This window comes from Cenococcum geophilum, assembly GCF_001692895.1.
Source record: "Cenococcum geophilum 1.58 unplaced genomic scaffold K441scaffold_22, whole genome shotgun sequence".
Lineage (NCBI taxonomy): Eukaryota > Fungi > Ascomycota > Dothideomycetes > Gloniales > Gloniaceae > Cenococcum > Cenococcum geophilum.
The window spans coordinates 1,604,493-1,626,662 of NW_027137580.1; positions in this window are offsets into that span (position 1 = coordinate 1,604,493).

A 22,170-nucleotide genomic window follows, 5' to 3' on the forward strand; every position below is an offset into this window, starting at 1 on the left:
CTAGCTCTAGCATTATAATATACTATATAGGGTAGATCTTTATCCTAGCTAGTAGGTTTAACTTAAATATAACTAATAAAATTTTTTATATAATCTTAAAAGGTCCTAGTCTAACGTAATCCAACTTCTTACTTAGTTATTAACTTTTAAAATTTTTATATAGTAGCCATACTTTATCTCCCTCCTTAAGATCTAGTCCCTTAGATCTCTTAGCATTATAGTACTTTTTTATTCTTTACTATACCACTTTAGCTGTTTCCATAAGGTCTGCATAAAGATTTATTAAACTCTTTATTCTTTACTTAGCTATACTACTTATCTTCTTTACTTAATATAGCAATAATAAGGTTCTTAGCTTATACCTATAATTCGCCTTAAATAGTAACGTGCCTATTCCTTCTTATAGTGTTATATTATATATAAACTACATAACTAGTAATAGCAATACCTAATTATTTTATACGTAATTAATATAATGTCTTAAATACTATTCTAGTGTCTAATTTAATCTTTCTATTTAACTATCTGTCTGTAAATAATATATGGTAAAAGTTACTACTTAAATTCCTTACTCTACTAAGAATACTTCCTAAAATACTACTATAAATTTTAGATCTCTATCTAATATAATCTTGCTTAGTGCTCTATATCTTATAAATACTTCTTTTATATAAATTCTAGCGATATCTTCCGCTAATATTTCCTCCATGCATACTAAAAAGTATTCCCACTTTATAAGCTTATCTACTATTACTAAAATTACATTGTAATCTTATCCGGTAATAAGATCTTTTAACTTTAGTAACTTAATAATAAAGTCCTATAATATAACTTCCTATAGTCTCTCTAGTATTTTAATAGGTTATAGCTCTCTATATAGCTTATACCTTATTAGTTTATTTCTTTAGTAATCTAGATATTCTTTTATAACTTATCTAGCTAGTCCCTAGACTCCATTAATAATATACTCCTCTTAAAGTCTTAACACTAAGCCTATAGCTCCATTATATCCTTAAGTTAGTCCTTTATAAAATAACTTAATAAACTCTTTTACAATAGTTCTTGGCATATATATTACTTCTTAATTTTCGTACTGCTCTAAGTCTAAATCCTCTATTTATATATCTAGGATTTTCTATTTCTAATTACTCTTTAGTAATTTATAGATCTTTTCTTCTTATATTACTATAATCTTTGGATAATTATATTTAATTAGTTTATTTATATCTTTTCGCAATAAAGCCCCTAATAGCTTTTTATTATTTTATAGTTTAGCTTTTCTACTTAGAGCGTCTGCTTGTGTATTTTCTGTACCCTTAATATACTAAATCTTAAAATAGTATTCCGTAAGTATCTCTGCCCATCTAATCTATCTATAATTAAGTTCTTTTGTTATTAGGAACCCCGTTAGGTTTTTATAATCTATCTTAACTATAAATAGTTTTTCTATACCTTATAAGAATAATCTCTATTCCCTTAATACTGTAATTATACCTAATAACTCCTTATTATAAATATCATAGTTTAGTTCTAATAGTGTTATCTTTTAACTATAGTATACTACTAGGTGCCATCCATTTTAATATTTCTATAAAAAGCACGCTCCTAGTGTATAGTCTAATGTATCCGTTTTAACCACTATTTTTAACTATGGTTAATAGATTTTAAGAACTGGTTCCTAGGTAAACAACTGTTTAATCTTCTTAAATAGTTCCTTTTATTCCTCTCCCTATGCCTATAGTTCTTCCTTCTTTATTAATCTTGTAAGTGGCTTAATATCCTTTAACTATTAAGCTATAAACCTTCTATAGTAATTGCAGAACCCTAAAAATAACCTTAACTGCGTTATATTTTCTAGTTCTTGCTAATTTACTATAGCCTTAATCTTTTTTAGATCTATACTAAGTTGGCCTAGTTTAATAATAAATTTAACGAAATTAGTCTTCCTAATAAAGAACTCGCATTTCTTAATTGCTACTAGCATCTATTCTTCTTATAGTCTCTTTAAGACCCATTTAACGTGTTCTCTATATTCTTCCTTACTTATTAAGTAGATAATAATATTGTTAAAGTATACTATAACAAATTTATCTAAGTGCTCTCTTAATACATTATTAATTTATTTCTAAAACGTTACTAGTGTGTTTATAAGCCTAAATTGTATAACTAATAGTTTATATAGTTCTTTCTTTAACCTAAAGGCTGCCTTCTATTTGTCGCCTTCCTTAATTCTAATTTAATGGTACGCCTATCTTAGATCTATCTTTGTAAAGATTTGCGTATTACTAATCCTGTCTTAGATTTCGCTAATTAAGGGTAAAGAATACCTATCCTTCCTAATGATGCTATTTAACTATTTATAGTTAATATATAGCCTAAGTTTTCTATTCTTCTTTAGTATAAATAGTATTAGATATCCTACTAATAACTATAATAGTCTAATATATCCCTTTTAAAGATTTTCCTAAACAAACTTCTTAAGTGCTTATAACTCTTTTTTTATTAACTTATAAGTTAGGTAGAACCTTAGACTTATTTCTAGTTCTAACTCTATCTTATAGTCCTATGCTATATAATTTAATAGCTTTTTACTTTCTAGTAACTATAACTTTTTACTATACTTATAGTATCTTTTTAGTATATAGCTTAATCCTTAATTAGTTTCTTTATATATTGCTCTAACTTAGTACCATACTAACTTAGTTTATTATTATATATCTCTAATATTAACCTAACCTATAACCTAATTAATCTTTAGATTATATTCCTAATACTGCCTTATTATTTCCTAATAGTAATATATTAAAAGACATCTTAATATATCTCCCTTTAATAGTTATCTAAATTAGTCCTATTTTAAGATTAATAATGCCTTCTTTATAGGCTATTAGATCTCCTAAAATTGTTACTAATAGGTAAGGGTGTGTTATGGGACGGGGTAGTGGCTATAAGACGTATGTATTCGAGGAGTCTACAAGATATTACGCGATCGATCGTAAGGGTCGAGGGCGTAAGGAGGTGATATACCTACGCGTAGCTAACATAAGCTGTACGTGAGGTGTACGCGAGAGCACGGGGCTCTCCTATGGAGGCCCCTGCGGTGGGGTTCCGTAACACTACCCCCCCTCTTATAGAGGCGGAGCTCCGGCGACGCTGTGGTTACTATATATTTATAGAAGGGATACTTAGGGTATAGAAAAGAAGAAAAGGGGGGTATCGCTAAAGGCTTAAAACAACGTTATATAATAAGGCTTGGCATCTAAGAATCCGACTAATTAGATAACTTTAACCGCCGGTTAAAGTTCCTAGATATCTTAACGATATTCCGGTCACGTAATCGCACTTTACTGTAATCTAACGGCAATCTAATGGCAATTTGCCCCTACGTGGTAATGTATAACGGTTTAACTCTATAAGGGCTCCTATAGAGGATTAGGTATAAAATCTCTGCTTAGGCCCGGTTTCTATAGGTTCGCGTAGTAAAAGTCGCTAATTAGATCCTTTGCATTTTTGAAGTCTTCCTATAGTTGCCATTCTAGCTAATTTATATTAAATCCTGTGTATATAGCTCTGTAGTAGAGCCGTTATCCTCTGCCTTTACCAAAGTATTTAGAGTTAATAATTTATTTAACGGTCCACTCCTTATAGTTCTTGTCTTTATTCTTATCTCGAATTAGTACTAATAGGGGTTTAGGCTATATCTGCCCCGGTAAGGGGTTAGGCTAGTAAAGGTGTAGTAGCTATAGGTAAAATACAGGCTATATCCCGCGGGTGGCTAGGGTAGGTAGAAGCTCTAGCTTATATACGGCTCCCCTATTAATAACTTATTTAATTAGGTAGGGGCTAAGGTTCTTATAATTAAGTAACTTTATAGGCCTCTGCGTAGAGATATTACGTGCATTTAGCTATACCCAGTTGCTAACACGCATCTCCGGTGGTGGCGTTCTATGACGGTTGGCGAAGTAGGCCTGCTTTGCTTAAGCTTAGGCCATTTCTCCCTTGCAATAGTTAAGTAGATTTTTTATACGGTCTGCATGCTAGTCGGCAAGTAGCATCTTAAGGTATTTTCCATATGGCAGTTTCTTATTAATAGGTTCTAGTGGTTCTATACTAGATTAGGGGTAATATCCCTTATTCGCGAAGAACGGGGTAAGTCCTATAGTAGTTAACACGTAGTTATTCGCTGCGAATTTACCTAGTAGGAGGTAATCCACCTAGTTATCTTAACTATAGGCGACTACCTGTCATAGGTACGCTTTTATACTAGTATTAGCGTTTTCCAGTTACCTAGTAGTTTTATAGTAGAAGGATATAAACATTTTAATAAAGATGCTAAGGTGTTAGCAGATTCGTCTCTATATATTAAAGCCGAACTATATACCTTAGTCGGACGTAATTAAGTTAGGTAACCTATATAATTAGTAGATTTCGCGAAGGAAGGCGTTAGTGACATTGCTAATAGCTACGCCTTTGGTTGGGACGTAGTAGCGCTCTTTTATAAGTCGGCATATTATTATAAGGATGTTCTTATAGGTACGGCTATGTCGCTTATAGAGTGGTAGATTAACAACGAAATCTATAGCGATATCTGCCTATTATTATATAGGTACTAGTAAAGGGTATAGTAGTCCTTAGTACTTTATATTAAAGGCCTTAGCGCGCTTATAACCGTAGTAGGCGCCTATAAAGCGTTTAACTAAGTCTATTATTTTAGGCCAGAAGTAGTATCGGCTAAGAAGCTTATAGGTTCCTCCTCTACCTAGGTAGCCGCTTAATTAGAAGTTATAGGCCATTTGGATTAGTTGCCGTTATAGATTTTCTAAGTTAGGGATAAATAGACGGCCTCTATAATAGAGCCTGTTCTCTTTTACTTCTAAGGCTACTATATTAATCTAGCCTAAGCTTTAGAGTTTAGTTAGCAGCGTACGGGCGCCGGCGGTCTTTGCGGCAATAAGTTAATACAGTAATAGGTTAATAGAGGTATTATATGCCGTAGTAATAAGCTCGTTAATTTCGGGAGGTAATTCTAGTTCTATAGTGTGGAGCTAAGGTATAGTTAGCTCTATTGTAGGTAGCATACCTAGGGCTAGATTCCGTGCTTTTAGGATCATTTATTGTTAGAACTAGTTATAGGGGTTATCTTTAGACTAAGGAAGGTCTTATAAGCGGCGTATTAGGCTATTAAGCTTAGTACCTTATACTCCTAGCCTATATNCAATTTTAAAGTTAAAACTAGAGAGGAACTCGTTCCAGCGTACTTGGCGTTAGTTTAGCTATTTCGTAGTTATAAAGTACTTAAGGTTGCGATAATCCGTAAGGACTTTAGTTGGCTGGTTAGGTTCTGCTATATCGGCAAAATATAGTACCCTACCAATGGCCTCAATGGTTGGTGGTTGACGCAATTGGCGCGCAGTTAAGGGCATTTGGCAACTCGACCGACTAGCCTATGTCGTGTTTTTTTAACACGTAGCCTGCGCGCAGCCTACGCGCAACTTGCGCGCAACCTACGCGCAACCTACACGCAACCTACAACCACAATTATATTTAGAGCCATCTACCTCTTTTATACTAATAGTATATTTTAGATAATAAACAAAGGCTACTTTAAAGCTATTTATAAGGCTAGTAAGGTAAATTGCATTAGGAAAATATTCGCAGGATGAGATTCAAGTTAACTTTGGTGTTCGCGTTTCGCGTAATTAACATACAATTTAACTAACTCGACACGCAATTAACCAACTTAACACGCAATTAACTAACTTAANANGCAATTTAACTAACTTAACACGCAGTTGACCTACTTAATATGCAATTTAACTAACTTAACACGCAGTTAACCTACTTAATATGCAATTTAACTAACTTAATACGCAGTTGACCTACTTAATATATAATTTAACTAACTTAATATATAGTTGACCTACTTAACATATAATTTAACTAACTTAATACGCAGTTAACCTACTTAACATATTTAAAAGTTAAATAATACGCAGTTAACCTACTTAACATATTTAAAAGTTAAATAATACGCAGTTAACCTACTTAATAACTTTAAAAGCTAACTGTATATTCCTTAACATGCAATTAAGGTAAAGTTATATACTAATTACGTAAATGAATTTTTATACAGTTTTATTACTTAGAGGCTCTGCATAAGGCTCTACACGAAGCTCTACACGAAGCTCTGCGTACAGAGGCTCTGCACGAAGCTCTGCACAAAGCTCTGCACGAAGCTCTGCACGAAGCTCTGCACGAAGCTCTGCACGAAGCTCTGTACGAAGCTCTGCACGAAGCTCTGCACGAAGCTCTGCACGAAGCTCTGTATGAAGCTCTGCACGAAGTTCTGCACGAAGCTCTACACGAAGCTTTGTATAAGGCTCTACACGAGGCTCTACACGAAGCTCTGCGTACAGAGGCTCTGCCCGAAGCTCTACGTACAGAGGCTCTGCGCGAAGCTCTGCGTATGGAGGCTCTGCACGAGGCTCTGCACGAAGCTCTGCACGAGGCTCTGCGCGAAGCTCTGCGTACAGAGGCTCTACACGAAGCTCTGCATTGGGTCCCCGCTATATTTCCGATAGCCTCTCCTATGTAGCCACCTTTTTTTTTTATCCATCTATCCTTTCTTATATCCTCCCTACCTAGGGAGAGCACCAGAACGGCAGCTAGTAGAGGACCGTCGCCAGAACTAGACGACCGTTACCAGAACCAGACGACCGTCGCCGTCGCCAGAACTAGAACACCGTTACCAGAACCAGACAACCGTCGCCAGAAACGAGACGACCGTCGCCAGAACCAGACGACCATCGCTAGAACTAGACGACCGTTACCAGAACCAGACGACCATCGCCGTCGCCAGACGACCGTACCAGAACCACACAACCGTCGCCAGACGACCGTCGCCAGAGCTAGACGACCGTCGCCAGAACCAGACGACCGTTACCAGAACTAGACGACCGTCGCCAGAACCAGACGACCGTCGCCAGAGCCAGACGACAACGACTAGCCAGCGAACACTATAAACAATTCAATCGATTGATCAAATCAAGGCAGCACAGACAGGTAGGCACAAACAGAGAGATGCTGACGGGTAGGCAGATGCTGACAGGTAGGCAGATGCAGACTAGTAATTAGATGCAGACAGGCAAGCAGATGCAGACAGGTAAGTAAATGCTAACGGGTAGGCAGATATAGATAGGTAGGCAGATGCAAATAGGTAGGCGATGCAGACAGGTAGGCGATGCAGACAGGTAGGCAATGCAGATAGGTAGGCGATATAGATAGGTAGGCAATATAAACAGGTAGGCGATGCAGATAGGTAGGCGATGTAAATAGGTAGGCGATATAGACAGGTAGGCAATGCAGATAGGTAGGCGATACAGACAGGTAGGCAATGTAGACAGGTAGGCGATATAGGTAGGTAGGTAGATAGGTAGGTAGGTAAGTCAATAGGTAGATAGGTAGAAGAGAACCATTACTATATTATATTAAATTATCTAAAATAATATTTATTTTGCTAGCCTTATAAATAGCCTTAAAGTAGCTTTTATTTATTTAAAATATGCTATTAGTATAAAAGAGGTAAATATAATTGTGGTTGCCAAATGCGCAGATTGCTGGCAGGTTTCGCGCAGGTTGCGCGCAGGCTGCGTGTTAAAAAAACACGATATAGGCTAGTCGGTCGAGTTGCTAAATGCCCTTAACTGCGCGCCAATTGCGTCAACCACCAACCATTGAGGCCATTAGTAGGGTACTATATTTTGCCGATGTGTATATACTTCTTTATATAATCCATTATATTATTTTAGACAATTTAATATAATATTCTAACTATTTTATAATATATTCTAAAAGTATAAAACCTTTCCTGCTCTCCCTACAACAATAATATACTATAAGTATTTAGCTTTACTAGCATAGCATATATATATAGCTAAAAAGTAGCTACTAAGAGTAGCAGATATAGGCCGAAAGAAAGGTAGATTAAGAGCTAGTATATATAATAAAGAAGCCGTAGTTATCCTATAGGAGAGTATAGAAAGTCCTACACCTAATCTCTTACTAAAAACTCTACTAGCTCCTCTATATTAGAGTCTAGAGTATATATTATAAACTTTATATACTACTCCTTATTCTTAATTAAATTTAATATTACTTTTCCGTTACTATACTAGCTATAGCTATCCTCTATAAGGCTGTAGTACTACTTAAATTATATAAATAACTTATTAGATTTAAACCTTTCTGGCCTAGGCTTACTAGTTCCTATATTTAGGATAAAGTGGTATATTAAGGCGGAGGATATATATTCTGCTAAATTTAACAAACTTAGCTAGTTCTAAAAGTTAAATTAGCAAATATTGTAGTAGTAATAGGGCCCTAGATTTTCTAGCTTACTCTAGGGCTCTCCCTTTAAGACGGACTTGGTGGACTAGTCTAGCCTACTTTAGAGCTCTTTATTTAGGATAGACTTAGTAAACTAGTCTAGCCTACTCTAGAGCTCTCCCTTTAAGATAAACTTAGTAGATTAGATAGTATAGCCTAGCTTACTAATAAATAGCCTAAGTTAATAATCGCGTTAGTTTTGTTATTGCTAAGGCTTATAAGGAACCTCTCTCTTATATTGTTGCTTAGATCCGCTATAAGGTCGTTAAGGTCATCTTTATACGGGTCCTTAATAATTTCTATAGTTAATTAATCTGGTATTAGGCCTGTAGTATGTTTAATAACTATAGACTAAAGCCGTAGCCAGATTCTAGATTGCTATTTTTTAGATATCTAGTTCTAGCTACCTAAGAGGTTAGTATAGGCTTCTATAATGGGTTAGAGAATAATAATAGGTAGTAAAACACTAGATATATACTAACCGCTAATAATAGTGCTATAAAAGTTGTCTGTTCCCTTAGACCTAGTTCTATACTCCCTAATTATATAATATATTGCTATTAAAACGAAAGCAATAGTATTGCTGGTAAGCTTTTTAAATATATTATAAGAGTAGGGTAATTGGGTAAGGCCGTTTCTTCCTCTATTATAAAATATACTAGTTATACTAGCAACTATCGCGTTAAAATAGAAGCGGTTATTACTTAGCTATTAACTCTTATTAGCATTTTACTAAATAGTATGGGTAAAATACCTTTATATAATCCAGCGTAATAAAATTATAATTAGTTAGTAGTTCCATAATTAGTTCAGGCGCGTTATTAAACCCTAGCCTATATACCTCCCTTATAACTATATAAGCCTTTATAATCACGTAGTTCCTAAAGTTCCCTATTACGTTAAATAGCTATATATAATATTAAGATTATTAGTAGATAATTTAATATAATATTTTTAGTATATAGATACCTTATAAGCGGACACCGGGTTAGGAATATAATTAGCTTTTTTTTATACTGCTTTTAGCTGCTTTAAAATAGCTTCTAACTATGCCTTTTTTATTATATCCTTAATAAGGCCTATAAAGTGGTTGAACTACGGGTTAATAAGATACCCATTATAAGTCCTAGAGTTAGTTACTAGCCTTACTAGTAAAATAGACCTATAAAGCGTAAATATAGGCTTATATCTCTTAGGTGGGTTTTCTTTTATATATCGCTGTTATAATATCTAGAGGTACTCTTCTCTTACCCATATCACGGCAGTTAGGTCAAAATTATCGTGGTTTAACTCGTCCTTACTTTCCCTAGTGCTATCTAGGTCCCCTTTAGATTAAACACTAAATTAGTATACTCTATATTAGAGGGAGGTCACTTATTTTATAGATGAAGCTATATTAGGGTTTAGGCGAATATAGCTTACTAGGGAGAATGTAAAGCTAAATATTAGTTATTTACGCGATAAGGTTTAGATTAGCCGCGTGGGAGAGTATTTTAAACTAGCACGCAATTATTTACGCGGTAAGGTACAGATTGGGCGTATAAAAGAGTATTTTAAACTAATACGCAATTGTTAAGAGCCGGAGGTATATTACGAAGATACTGCTTTTTATAGCGGTGGGCGGTTAGATAGTAAAGAGAGTGTTCTATTTACTAGGGCTCGCCAAGTGCTAAATAGTAGAGGAGACTATTAAGTATTATAGTTAGACTCTGGTTATATATAAAGGTATAACCTACCTTAACTAAAAAATTAGGACTTTGCGTCTTTAACTAAGCTAGTTTTACTACCAGATTATTAACAGATTTAGTAGATTTATTAATATTTAGTTACTATTGTTTCGTAAAAGAAGCAGGTATAGACTCGCAGTCACTATCCTTATTATTAGAGATTACCCTTTTTGGCCGGAGGCGGCCATATACATTTTATATATTATTAGCCAGCTTAATATATTATATACGACATTAATAGGGTCTATTATATGCCTACTCCTCTCTATACCTAGATATAACTAGACCAGAGTTGCTATTCTTATTATTAAATATTACCCTTTTAAGCCGGAGGCGGCTATACACATTCTATATATTATTAGCCAGCTTAATATATTATATTTAACGTTAATGGGGTCTATTATATGCCTACTCCTCTTCGCGTCTAGATATAACTAGACCAGAGTTATAATATTGCTCGTTCTGGCTAGGTTTTATATACTTATTCTAGCTAGGTTCTATATACTCGTCCTAGCTGGGTTTCACGTACTTATTCTCTATTAGCGCGTTCTTCCTTCCGTTAGCTAGGACGTAGGCAACTCCTAGTAGTAGGCTAGGTAGAGACGTAAGGTTAATTATACTAGTTATCCTTATTTCCTTATCCTACGTTGACTTAAAGTAGGGTTCTTACTACTAGTTTAAGTATTTAATAACGCGTTTTTATATTTACCTGCCATAGTAACACTCCTATATTTGCCTAGTTAGCAGAAGGTATAGCTTATAGCTAGAATAGGTTACCTTATAGCTGTTTCTGTAATATTTAGGGCGTATATAGATTAACAACTTAAAAGAATGTATACTAGTATAGTATATATTAGACTAATAGTAGTATTAGTAGGAGTATTATTACTATAGTGCTTACAAATAACTTAAATAGGGGTGTATTTATTATAATTAGCTGCTAGTTCTAACCGGTTGCGGTTAAGCTATAACCGTAACCTATTAACTTGCGTTAAGTTAGTAGTTAAGAAAACATTATTATATAGTTAAAGATTATTTAATACTATTTGCTATTATACGCGAAACTGTTTTATTCTATTAGCATATCCCTTAGTAGATACGGTATGTGTATATAAAAGGTTAAACGTTAATCCCAGCAATAAAAGTAGTAGGCTAGTAAGGCTCGTGTCTAAATTTAACAGGGAGGTACCTTATTAAACTACTTTACCCACCTAGGGCGCTAGCTTTTAGATCCTATACCTTATTCTAGTCCACCTATACTAGGTTTAACACCTATTTCGCGCTTAAAGCGAAGCTTATCCACCTTATCCGTATAGCTTACTAGTGTAGATAATGCTAGGGTAGGCATAGGCGGCATATAGGACAGTAATTACACTTTTATACAGTTATATCGCTATATTCCACACCCTTATATAATACCTAGTATTTCTACCGTAAACATCCAACGTTATTCTTCCGCGTTGTTAACCCCGCTAGCCTATAGTAAGCCTAACCTATCCCCTATATATATATTGTAATAGCAATTAAATTTAGCAGAATAGTAAGGAAAGCGTAAGCATAAATATAAGGATTGGGTGTTGGATATTAAGAGTAAGCTAGGGACAGTATTAACATATATTACCTTAACAAGTTTACTAAAAAAAACGGGTATAAACCTTAGGCTTTATCGTCTAATCCCCTTAGGCGTTTTAAGAATGCCGGATAAGTTATAAGAATATCTTAGGTCACATTATTTTAAGACTCCCTCGCCTAATAGTATACTAAGGGGCTCTATTAAGCCATCTACCTTTATATATAGTAATCTATTAAACCAGTAAGCATTCTAGATAAAGTAGTGGCTTTAAAGCGTATAATCTATGCTACGGTTATAGTTACCTTTGCCTTTTCTATTGCGGGTTAAGGCGTAAAGTAAGGGCTTTTTTTTGACTAGAAGAGGTTTTTTAGGACAGCTATAGGTTAAGTATCGCCTTAGTATTAACCCGTTTACCAGTTCTACCTATTTTTATATATATAGAGTGCGAGTTATTTAGTAAAGGCAAGGGTGCGGAAATAGAGGGTAAGTAATTATATTATTCTTGGCTAGCAGCGTAGACTATAAATACAAGTTAGTAACGTTGGCTTAACTTTAAGCAGTAACCTACTTGTTCTTCTTTATTCTATTATAAATAAAAACCTATCTATTTCTTATAAAAACATATCCTTAACTATACTACGCTATTTCTCTTCGTTTATAAGCTGAATTCGTCCTCTAGCTATCTTATTACCAATATAATAGTAAAGCGTTTCGCTCTTAAGGTTAAAGTTAATATCCTAGCCTAGTATGTCTATAAATGTATTAAAGCTTAGATTATTAACGTATATATTTAGAGTGTTATTTTTACCAGTCGCTAGCTTTCGGGTTAGGATAATTATTAGCTCTTTATTAGCTGCCCGCCGGATTAGTATTATTATTATTTTATATAACCTTAGTATTCCCTCCTGCCTTATTGCCTTTGGTATACCGGCTAGTGGATAATACGCGATAGCGGAGTATAGGAGTACTGGGTTACCTATTATAATTTACCTAGTAAGAGCCGTTTTATTTATTTAACGCGTTACGTTATAGCTGCAGCGCTAGGTAAGCTATTTAATATATTTAGTATATAGGTTCTTAGGTAAACCTAGAAACACAGATAGGAATTTATTAGAGATTTTGTTTAATATTTACCGTATTTATACCTTACTTATAAGGGAGCGTAGTGGCTGTCTAAGGAGCCCGCGCGTTAACATTTTAATTTTAACATTATAGTAGATCGTATTGTATTGTTCGTTTATAAGCCCTAGATCTCGCTTAAGAGTGTCTTTAGTATTATAGCTTAGGTCTATTATTAGTGCCATAATTCTAGAAGCGTTAGGGGAAGTATGGCAGGAAAGATATCTTAATTACACGCTAAGACCGATGCATAGAATTGTGTAGATAGGTATATTGTTTAGTTATTATATAAAATAATTGGTTAAATGTCTTATAAGAAATGAATAAGCGTATTAGCGAACGCTTCTTTACCTACTATACTACCCAGACTTACAACCTCCTATCCCTTTTATATCTCCGTCTATAAGCTCAATTTAGCACCTAGATTTGTTAATACTTTTTTTTTTATATATTTTTTATATATTTATTATATTATACTACGTATAATAATGCGCATATAGCCTTTAGGCTATAGTGCTATAGTTCTATATACATAAATTCTTTCTAGGCAGCTTAACATATACTAGTAACTATATTTGCTAATACTTTAAGACGCCCAATTAGCCCATAACTGGTAGAGCCTAGTTAGCACAATTAGAGGTCCTAACCTCTATTAAAATACTTAATATCCCTAATAAGGGCCAGAATATTATTAGCGAAAACGGAGATATTTTACTACAAGTTAATAAGATCTTAGGTCTATATGGCTTAATAAAGGAGTATCTAAGCTCTTAATATAATCTTTTAAGAGAAGACATAATTAAACCGTTAAGAGAGGTAGTAGGTTAAATTAGAGTAGACCCTTTTTAGTTTACCAGAATCTGGATATAGTAATGGAGTCGGTATATATAAATAGATAAGCATGCTATAATTCTAAAGTAGTTATCCCCTAATATCTATAAGGTCCATACCAGCTTAATAATATTTTTACCTTAAGGGCTAGTAATCTGCGTAGCATTCTTACTCAGGAGAGTAGGGAAGATAATCCGTTAGGATTAGTTAAAAAGACTAGTCGCTAGGTCTCTAGTTGCTTTAACTCCTAAGATTAATAATTTTTAAATAAAATATATACTCGTGGTAGTGGCGGCGAGACTATTAGCTACATTAGAACAGAATCCCCTGGAGGTTAACTTATTCTTTAAGACCTAAAGATATTAAGATTAACTTATCCGTATTATAGACAATAGTTAAGAAATAAACTAGATTTTATGAAGTTAGTTATTACACTATATTAGCATTATAAAAGCTAATAAGAGAGCTATAAGTGTGTAATATTTTCTAAATAAGAAGATATCTAACTACTAATAGATTCCCGTTATTAGAACACCTTATTTAAGTTTAATAGAATATTAAAGCACTATAATACGTCATAAATAAGCCTTATACGGATCTTAGTTTAATTATAGCTATTAAGGATACTTCCTTATTTAAGAATATTTATATTCTTAAAGACTGGTTAGATATAACTACTATAGGGCTTAATAAATCTTAAGCCACTATACTAAAACGAGTTCTTATAAAGCGTCTTATAATAATCCAAAGACCTCTAGGCACTAAAAAAATATAGCTTTAAAGGCGTTGCTCAGCAATATAACAATAGAAGATCCCCCTATTATTATTATATATTATACAAACCATACGCTAGACTAGTTATTTAGGTATATTGCTTAAAGTAATATATACTTTATAAAATTTTCTAGTACTTCTAACCGTCTTAATACTATTGCTTATACGGATAGACGATATTACACTATATTAGGCGCCAGGGCCGTAGGAGTAGGAAGAAGAGGAAGTGTTAGGGCTCCCTCTTTTTATATCTTGTATTTTATTTTTTTATATTGTCTTATATTATCCTGCTATTGTCCTGCTATTGTGTTATATTGTCCCATATTGTCCTATATTGTCCTACCATTATATTATATTGTCCTGCCATTATATCATATTGTCCTGCCATTATATTACATTGTCCTGCCATTATGTTACATTGTCTTACCATTATATCATATTGTCCTGCCATTATATTACATTGTCCTGCCATTATATTATATTGTCCTGCCATTATATCATATTATCCTATTATCGCCCTGCTATTATATTATATTGTCCTAATATTATCCTACCATTGTCCTGCCATTATGTCATATTATCCTATTATTGTCCTACTATTGTGTTATATTATCCTATTATTGTCCTACCATTATATTATATTGTCCTATTATTATCTTATATTATCCTGCTATTGTCTTAGTACTACTATATACTTTTTACTATTTACTAAGATTATAGTTATAGGTATTTATCGGCCAGGATCCGGGCAGTAACTTTTAGCAGTAATTTTACTACCCGAATCTCTTATAGATCAATTAATTGGTATAGAGCTGTTATATTATAGTAAAGCTATATCTAAGCAATCTATATCGTGATCCTTGGCATAGTGTTATACGTAGAAATATTTAATCGTTAGATTTAGGAAGGTGTTTATATTTTAATTAAATTTATAAGACTATAACTAAGGGCCTTTGCGGCGTAGTGGTATGGTAAGTTCTACAATTGCTTTGGTTTAGGGTTGCTTAGTCACTATAGGAAAGTTATAATGCTTGGCGTGGTGTTAAACTTAAGGTGCCTTGCTACTATAGTGGTAGAGATATAGTAGATTAACTGCTCACTAAAATATGGCGCCCCCGTTACTGTAGTAGCCACTACAGTAATAGAGATACCCTATATTTATAAATTTAGATTCTATATATGGTATAGCTTGCGAATTTAACGCGCTTGCCGATCTAGAGGAGCTTTTAGATTAAAAAGTCGCCAGATTAACCAAACGATCGCGTTAGAATCAGATTTAAGCTTTAGCTTAGATATATTCTGCGGCCTTTAGATTTAATCTAAAGTCGCAACCAAACGTTCCCTAAGATTTAATATAGGGATCTCTCCCTAAGGATCTAGTTTAATCGTGAGGTTTAGGAAGGGGTTATAATTTAGTTAAATTTATAAGATTACATTCCAAAGTCCTCGTGGCGTAGTAGTATAATACGTTCTGCCTCTTACTATAATTTAAAGCTAGCCTAACATAATTAAAACTCGACGTGGAAGAGCTAATATACTTAGTATATAGTGCTGAGATTTCGTTAAATATATAACTTTGGGCGTTATAGGACACGTATAAAAATACGAGCTTAATTTGGAGCCTTACTAACGCCTAATTTAATAGGAAACGACCTTCTTTTTTAATATTTTTAATATTTTTAATGCGCGACGAGTGGGAATTGAACCCGCTATACCTGGGAGTTAAATATATAACGTCTAATTACTTAATCTGGCTAGGAGGCTCGGCGGCAATATAATAGGGCTTAATAACGTAATAAGGCTTAACGGCGATATAATAAGACTCGGTAATATAATAAGACTTAACGATGCAATAAGGCTCGGCGACGTAATAAGGCTTAGCAACGTAATAAGACTTAATAATATAATGAGGCTTAGCAATGTAATAAGGCTCGGCAGTAATGTAATAAAACTTAATAATATAATAAGTCTTAGTGACGTAATAAGGCTTAGGGCCGGGCAACGAGGGGAAGATTTAAGGTTGCTCGGTTACTAATACCTAATAGCGAAATCTAACGGTATAGTACTGCTATTAAGGTGTTCTAATACGGGTAGGTTATATAAAGGTTTTGTCCGTAATATATCTAATATATCCTAAAAGTCTGCCTTTCGCTTATCTTTAAGGTCAAATTTCTGGCCTATAATAAATTAAATATTATAGTCGGTAAGAGCACGATGAATAACAGTATATTTTACCCTGTTGTTCTTAAAACCATTAAACATAAAGTAGTAGATAGTCTATTAACTTATGTCTATTAGTACCGGCTAATAAAGTGCCTTTAAAACATACTAATATTGATAATAGCCCTTTTATTTTGTAGTATAATAAGCTTAATAGTAATGGGGTTTTAGTCCTTATAATTAAGCATATTTATCTAGCGGAGCTAGGTTTACCAATTATTCTAGTCAGCATTATATTATAGGTTAATTCGATATCTTATACTAATAGAAAAAGGTAGAAGGCAAATTAAATGGAATAATTAAGGTACGCTTTTCTTTGCCGTTAGGGATTTCGTATAGACGTTGTATAGCGTACGGGTAGGAGCTGGTAGTTATTAAGACGTTATAGGCAGTAGTAAAAGTTTTACATAGGATAGTAAGATCTTAAAAACTACTACTAATGGTTCCCCCTTATAGCAGACAACTACGTATATGCGCTATAACTGTATAATTAGTAGATAAAAGCGGTAGTTATAAACGTTAGTTTGTTTATTCTAATACCATCTTACTTCTTATAACAATTTAAAATATAAAGGGAGCTTTAGTTACGGGATAATCCTCTTATATACTAATTAGACTTTTAGAATAATAAAGATAGCATATATACATAGTCTATTAGTAGAAAGGATACACCTTAACAGGAATTGTTAATATATATTAGAAATGAGAGTTAGTAGGGTTATAGGCTAGATTACTTAACAGGTGTTAAGGTAGTTAGTAGCCGGAGTAATATTAATCCAGACAAAATTTAAACTTTTTAAGGTTTAGTTAGTTATAAGGTGGTTAATACTAAGATAATATATTATAAAATATTAAATAGTTGCATATTGTCTACATATATATATATTATACTAAGACATACTCTTATTATAGGGGGTCGCTACTCTAACTGCACTAGCTACGCTATTTCTATTACATTATTATTAGCCTACTAAGTAGGTTGGGCTTTAAACACTTTGTGAAACTTATTAATCGTTATCCTTTTAGTTATTATATACCTCGCTAATATAACCATATTAATCGGGTTCCACTTATCCGTACTATACGTTGTTAACGCAGTAACTACTGGCGCTAGCTGTCTAGATCTAGCAGCTCGGCCAAACACTTGCACCTTTATATTTACCATTATTACCGGTTTAAGCAGATGGACTCTATATATAGAGACTAAATTTAGACCCTCTCCTCTAACTCTTCGGTTAATAATAAGAAACTAGACCATATTATTCTAGTAAGGACCGCCTATTAAAATACGAAACGCTTTATAGATATCCTCCTAGTCTTTTAGGGATATCCTAGACTCTATTTAGTAAATAGTTAAATATTTAAACTAGCCAAGCCTTTTATAGAAATACTATATTATATTATTAGTAATAGTTTACCACTAGTCTAATAGCTAACTTATGAGGCGTAATAGCGTATATACCGCTAGTTTATAACTACTAAACAGTAGTCTCTTATTAGGATTCCTTTTAAGTACTTTATTAACGTATTTTATAATTCTATTTAGTTTCCTAGAGTTAGTAATCGTGCTCTAATTCTTCTAAAGTGGATTCTCGTCTAAAGGTTTATCCTATTTTTTACTGCGGAACTTATTAACTGTCCACCTTAGCTTTATTCTAACTTTTATCTCATCCTTCTACCATATATTCTACCACTTATCTCCTACCTTAGCCAGGCCTAGAAAGATAGTAAAAATTTTTAATAAGCGACTAGCTCCCTCTAGAAATTAATCTATATTAAAGATAGGTTCTTTTTCTTTTTTTCCTTTAGCTTTCCAGTATCTAAAAGCTTTATTTAGCTGTTTAAAAGCTTTTAGGGATACTTTACGCCAGAGCTTCTTAATATACGGTTTAAATATTAAATCGTTCGTTATATAGCAGTCTTAGTAGACAACTAGTAGTAGCTTATTAATTACCCTCCTATTAAACTATCGGTCTTCCCCTATCCTACGCATAATTAAGACCTTTGCAATTAAAGAGGAGCATTCTTTAAAGCCTATAATAACCTTATTCGGAAAAGAAGAGCAATTAGCTGCTCTTAGCTTTTCATATTTAATTAACGCTTTAATATTACAATTATTAATTAATTTTACATTTAGGGAATCCGTCCAATTAGGGGCCCTAAAAATTTCTAAGGCGGGAATTAGACTTATAAAACCTTCACTAGTTAGCGTACTAGAAGTAAACACTACTAAAAGTCAAGAGGTGTAGTAGGTTATTTTACTATTGCCGTCCTTATAAGACCGGCCCAGGCATTAAAAGCGAGGAAATACTGCTTAATCATTATATACTTATTTAGCGATTTTTATTAGATAACCTATCTCTAACCTATCTATATAGAACTTGTTAATAAAAATCCCACTAATAATATAATAAGGACCACCGTCTCTATAGAGATTAAAAATGGTTTTATACTATTTCTAAGCGGTCTAGGTTATTACCTAAGTTTATAAGGTCGTAATTATAAGATATAAAGCCAATCTTAGGTCCATTTTCCACCAGACTACTTTACCTTCTCCTTTATATTTTATAGGTTTAAGAATATCCCTATCTTTATCTGTAAAATTATACTTTTTTATACTAGACCTAATAAAAGCTATATAGCGCACGCGGACTTATAATTTACCTCTAGAAATAAAATTATTTAGTTTTAAGGTCTTAAACCATAATTTAACGTCTTTAACCGCTTAGGGTAGTAGATTCTGTCTAGTAATATATATAGTTAGTCCTACTAGCCAGTTAAGAAATTTTTTAGCAATACTTCCCTTAACATAATAGCACTATAGCATGCTATCCATTTAACTCAGGCATTGGGCATTAGGCGGCTGCGGGTGTTTATCTATACTAAAGGCAAGGTAGAGACTTTTATCTCTACCTTTTTAATTTTTCCAATTAAGCCAGTTAAGGTTAATCTTAGTTATTAACACGCCGGTGTACCAGATTAAAAGCATTTAAAGTATCTTACCTAAACCCATTATATCTACGAGAAAGGTCCCACCTAGGGTTATATAATTAAGAAGAGTATAGGTAATACTAAGCAGCTAATATGTTTATATAGCTTTACCCTTTTTTATACTATATAAGTAGAAGGTTGCGTCTTAAAGAGTGTTATAAATAGTTAATAGAAACAAGAGGAACTACAGCGCCTTTACCTATAATATTAGGTTAATATATACTTCTCGCACGTCCTTTAGGTAATTAACTTCCTAATTAACCTCCTTAATTTTATCCTTATACTCGTCTTCTGGTTCCTTATTAGTTGAAATAGGGTTAATTAAGGCATTAAAGTGGCGGCGCTCCTATATGCGGTTAAGATTAATTTCCCCAATATAAATTAGGTTAGGGTTATTATTTATATCCTTAAATAATATATTAATAAACATTTCGTAATTAGACTTTAACCATTTATTACACTATCCTTTTATTTTATCCTATAGCATTATCTTAAATGTTTATACTTTATCTAGATCTACGCCTTTTAAGAGCTCTAATTTATCTAATAGGGGCTAGTCTTTACTACTACGGGTTTAGCTATAAGCAGTTTTAATTATAGCCGGCCGTACGGCTAATAATGTATTAGTAGGTATAAGTGGCGTGGACTTTAGAGTTAACGTAGGCTTTAGATTTAACTGCTTAGGTATAGGTAGTGTGGACTCTAGGGTTAACTACTTGTAACTACTTTAACCCAGGGCAGGTATGTCTATTCTTCTCCTAGTTAGCACCGGTCGTATAATATTAGGGTTAGAGTTAAACTTGGAATCACCCTTATTAAATCTTATACCTATAAACGTATATTAGACAACTCTATATAATATTATATAATCTTATAAATTATAAAGTCTCTTACGCTTTATAATCTGATTAAGATCTTTAACTCTAATTATAATTATATTAAGTCCGGCCTTTTTTATAGAAAGCACTGTAAATGCCAGGTTTATATAGTTAAGAATTGGTATACCAGTAGTTAGATCTACTATAGTCTAGCTATCCCTATATTTATCCGCCGAGAAGTTTTTACTTATCGCGGCCTATAGCTTGTCATATCTATAGTAATATATATTAATTTTCTCCAGAGAATCGGACAATAGATACTTATGCTTAGTTTTTAATATAAATCCGTATAGAATGGGGGCCCTAGTAAATGGTGTTTTGTCTAAGTAACTATATATAGCAAAGCTCATTTTATAGAATAGCATAGGTGTAGTATTTAGCTATTATGGGGCTTTAATAGATAGATTACTAAGCACCTAAGCAGCCTTAGAGGTTGCCCTTAATCTAGATAAGTTAATAGACTACTCTCTGGAAGACAAGGCGCCACGCTTTTAAATAGTATTAGTTATTATAACCTCCACGCCTCTACGTTTATTAGTTATTACGTGTCGCTATATAGATTTTTTAGCAGTAATAGCGAAAGCTTTAAACTCTAATAGTAGATCAGATCTCTTAAACACGTGCCTATACTTAGTGTTAAGAAGGTTAAAGACTATACGCTTAACTCCATTTTATATAAGTCTGGACGTTAGCAACCTACCGCTAGATACTTTATTAATTTCGCTAGTATAGTATTAAAGGATTTCGCTATATGTTTTTTTGTTAATTATAAGTCCTTACTATAGCTTTAGACTACTTATTTATAATAAGTTCTTATTAGTCGTAGTAGTTAAGTACTAACTAGATTCTAAATATGGCGCCGCCATTATAGTTAGGGACCCTATATATTTATAAGCGGGTAAAAGCTTAATATAGAATAGTATAGAGTGACTTATAAAGACAGTAAAGCGGATAATATATTAAATAATTAGCAATAATATAACAAGATAATCCTAACAGTTATAATAAGAAGGTATACTAATAGTGTTAACTTAAGATAATAGCGGATGCTAATGAGAGTGATCTAAGAGTAATATAAGAAATAGAACGAAATATAAGTCTTAACGCGAGAAGTAGGATAAGATGTAAGCTTTAATATAAGACTTAGAGTAAGAAACGGAATAAAAGGTGCGTGGCGAGATAAGATATAAGATTTGCGCTACTAACTAAGTAAATAACAATAAGAGAGCTAATAATTCTATTCTTTGTGTTATAACTAGTTAATAAAGCAGCTTTAGAGAGGTAAGGAAACAAGTTTAGGATAATCTAAGATATTAAAAAATGTTTAAAATTGTACAAAAAAGTAAAATATAATATGGCATTTTATTCCGTAAGTGTAAGGTAAGGCAAAATATATAGTAGAGAGAGGTAGGGGGATGATCTAAGACATTATAAAAGGTCTAAGATTATACGAAAAAAGTGAAATATAATATGGTATTTTATCCTATAAGCGTAAGATAAGGTAAAGTATATAGTAGAGAGAGGTAGGGGGATAATCTAAGACATTATAAAAAGTTTAAGATTATATAAAACAAAGTAAAATATAATATAGTATTTTATCCCACAAGCGTAAGATAAGGCTTTAGGATACCCTTTCACCTAAAGTATAATCTATTTTTAAGCTATATCACTA